Source organism: Arachis ipaensis, chromosome B03 (assembly GCF_000816755.2).
Source record: "Arachis ipaensis cultivar K30076 chromosome B03, Araip1.1, whole genome shotgun sequence".
Taxonomy (NCBI): domain Eukaryota; kingdom Viridiplantae; phylum Streptophyta; class Magnoliopsida; order Fabales; family Fabaceae; genus Arachis; species Arachis ipaensis.
Genome location: NC_029787.2, coordinates 465360 through 469519, shown reverse-complemented (window position 1 = coordinate 469519; position 4160 = coordinate 465360).

The window sequence follows — 4160 nt, the reverse complement described above, 5'->3', positions numbered from 1 at the left end:
TGGACATTTTGAGGGGCTCATTGTCATGGTGGCTTATGTTTGTACTCATCCTTGAATCTCCAAGGATCTTTGCCTCTCAATCGGTTGACAGAATATCCAACCGTCTTCACCAAGCTTGGGCAAAGTTCAACCCAGATATGAGTCCCCATAGTTGGTCTTCATTCAACGAGCCGGGGTCCCATATCTTAGTGCACCACCTTGGTCAAATTGGTCACAAACTCAAGTGTATCCCGTTTCATGGCTTCTTGTCCTTGGAGTAACAAAGTGAGAGGATCGTCTATTGGGGCTTGGGGTGAATAGGAAGGTTCATTATTTTGGAGGGAGGGTTCATGGTAGGAAGGTGGTTCTTCTTGGTAAGGGTATGGAGATGGTGAGGGTTGAGGTGGTTCATGGTAGTAATCTTGATAGAGTTGTGGTGGTTCTAAAGGTTCTTGCTCATAATGATCACAAGGATGTGGTATGGGTGATTGGTTATATGATGGATAAGGGTCACATAAAGGTACTTGGTAGAAAGGGGCTTGTGAGTATGGTTGAGCATCATGTTGAGGATAAGATTCATAGGCATATGGTGGTGGTTGATTGTCATAAAAGGAGTCACCATAGCCATTGAATTGACATGCATTAGGATGAGAATTATACCTATAAGTGTCCGGAGGTTGATGCCAATAGGAGTGATCAATTCCTTGAGGCTCCTCCCATCGTGGAGTGTTCCATCCTTGGTACATGTTAGCATTAAAGTTCACATTCCCTACAACACAATTAGAGCCAAACTCATAGCCAAAGTGAGAATTCATTATGGAAAAACAAAATAAAACTAACAAAATCTAGTAAACAAGCAAAAGACAAACTATTTACACTATTCACATATGTACAATAACCAATAACATAACACCATTGCAAGTCCCCGGCAACTGCGCCATTTTGATGAATGGATTTTTGATGGTATAGAATTTCACAAATGAAATCTCGTTGAAGTATAGTCTCTAAACCAACAATAATCCTTTCATGCAAAATTTGTTTGTCACAAGTACAAACCCCTAAAATCTATAAACCAAAGTATTTAAACCTCGGGTCGTCTCTCAAAGGACTTGCAGGGCAGTGTTCTTTTTATTGGTTATGGACTTGTTTATTTTGGGGTTTTGGATGAGGAATGTGAATAGTAAATGGTAGGAAAACTTTATTCACAAAATGGTCTTGGCAAGGTTTGATTGTCAAGGGTCTTCATCATTATCACTAGCCACAAGTATGGTAGTTGCAAGGATTAATCCCACTTAGTCATCCTTAAATCGATTAACAAAGGAAAGTCAAGTGAGTTATATCAATCCTAGTCCATAAGTCCTAGCTTTCCACTAATTGGATTAATGAAGGCTAGAGTTAATGGCTATCAACTATCAAGCTTGACAGCTTTTTGGTTCCATCATTTCTTCATGAGTTCTCAAACTTTACATGCTTTTTCTTCATTCTCTTAATCCAATCTTTGCCTCCTAAATCTGAAATCACTTAACAAACATATCAAGGCATCTAATAGAATCAAGGTGAATTAAATTTAGCTATTTTAAGTCCTAAAAAGCATGTTTTCACTCTTAAGCACAATTAAGGGAGAAGTTATAAAACCATGCTATTTCATTGAATAAATGTGGGTAAAAGTTGATAAAATCCCCAAAAATCAATACAAGATAAACCCTACAAATGGGGTTTGTCACGCTTCATACAACCGATTGCATGTAGATTTCTGGAGGAATTATGTTCGGATCCACACGATCCACAGCATAAGCAACCCAGACAAACTGAAAAAATATAGGAAACTCATGATTACAACCCACAATTCAACCAACAATAAGAATGCATCATATTTTTCTTAAAGACCCTAAACCCGAAATTAATACTTATTTAAATAAAACGCACCTGGCCTTCTTGAAGTTCATCAAAGGCTTTCCTAAAGTCAGCTAGCTTCAGATATCTATATCGTCGGTCACCACGCTCCCAGTTACGCCACCTAATATGATGTTTCCAATTAGCTCAAATGATTCTTAAATATCAAGAAACGGGTACATTTTAACATAATATTACCTATTTGCTAGTGGAAAGCTGCGGGGTTCTCTAGGAAGCGGTGATAGATAAGGCAGTCGGATCCAAGCCCAACCGAGCAGAAGTGTTAGTGGACCATCTATTTCCTTACAGTTATAGCGAGAAGCCCTGCATAATGCCCTATGAAGGTGTGCTAGGCATGCCGAACCCCAGCTATACTGTCCAATGTTGACAAAATCACGAAGCAAGGGTAGAAACTTCCAGTGCACGCCTGCCCCAGACTTATCCCCAAACAATATCGTCCCAATCAGCAACATAATGTGGCACCTCACATACCTTTATATACCGACTTCATCGTTCAATTCTAAGTTCTCTTTTAGATTCCGAAGCCAGGTCAGTTTTAGGCAGCTAGATCTACAGTGCTCCTTACGCGGTGCAACGCCAAATTGAAGCAAACACTCCGCCTCCATAGCTTCAAAACTACTCATAGTCATCCCTGTAACTGGAAGACCATCTGTGGGAAGGCCAATAATTAAAGCCACATCTTCAAGAGTCACGGAACATTCACCAATAGGAAGGTGAAACGTATGTGTGTCGGGGTGCCAACGTTCGATTAGAGCATTTACCAATGCTTTTTGACACTGCACTATCCCAATCTGAGATACATGATAGAAACCGGTAATTCGTAAATGCTCCTCCACCCTAACGTCGTACCGATCCGGAGGAATTGGGTGGTTACATGTCAACATTCTTGATTTCTACAAAAAAAATATAACAAATTACTAGTCAGATAAAAAACAAATACTACCTTACTATCATCAATAATTTTACTGAATCCTTATACAAGTAATTATTCTAACTTCTAAAATTATTTAATTAATACTTAAAATTAATCATAACTGCAAATAAAAATCATTACTAATACGAATATTTCTAATCAAAATTCTCAACCATATTACAACATCATCTACAATAATATCTAATATTAATGACTCATTTGTTAAACATTTTTTTATCAACAATAAAAAAATATCCCTAATCAATATATGCCATCATTCATTATTCATACAACGGTAACAATAACTAACTTGCTAATAATTATTACTACAATTAAAATAATTAAAATATTCTCATAACAAAAAAGCTAACATGCCTTAACTACAATAATCCTACTAATCATTCAACAATAACACTACCTCACAATAACAATAACATTAACATCAACTTCATCATTAACAGTTATAGTTAATTTTTTAGAAAAACATTTAAAATGATTAACGTTCCTCTCTAACAACAATCATAATAATTATATTTTAAATTTTAATAATTATTCACATAAAAAAATTAATAAAACTTAAAAAAATTTTAAAAATACTTACATAATCAGGATCATTGAGATATTGAATAATGTGGAGCTCAGATCGATCAACATCCTTAACTTTATATTTTTTTGGCATTGTTCTTCTCCTTCACCATGCAAAACCAGTAGAGAGAAATGAAGAAGAAGCTGAGCTTGAGAGTGAAATGTGAGAGAGTGGTGTATTCGGATGGTGAGAGGGGGTGGGGTTTCTTCTTTTTACAATGCACCGTATATGCAACAGTTGGGGAAGCGACGCGTGTCTCCTTCTTCAGGCACTCGTACCGTGCGATTGCCCAAGGAAAAATCAGATGGTCCGTCTGCTTTAACGAACTCGGAGGGTCCGAGTTGCAGAGTGCCATGATCCAAATGCATGGAACTCGGACCGTGCGTATTGTGTTTGGAACTCGGAGGGTCCGAGTTCCTTCACCCCTGACACCACATTTTTGTTAAGCACTCCCCACTCCCATATCATATTCATACACCATCTTTGGAGGCATATGTAAATTAAAAAGCGCATTATTCTTATTATATATACTAACTTCATTGAAAAATTAATGTTAAAATTCAGTAACCTTCTGTTTTATTCCTGCATTATTTTTGATACAGGTGAACTTTACATTTTTTAGTAGATATGCTACTTATTATTATTTATCATAATTTGGATATATTTTTATTTGCATATATTGATAGAGTTATATGGGTTATGTCACCTCATATTTAAATTCAATTATTTTGTTATTAATTTTTAGGTGAAGAATCAACATTTTTAAAA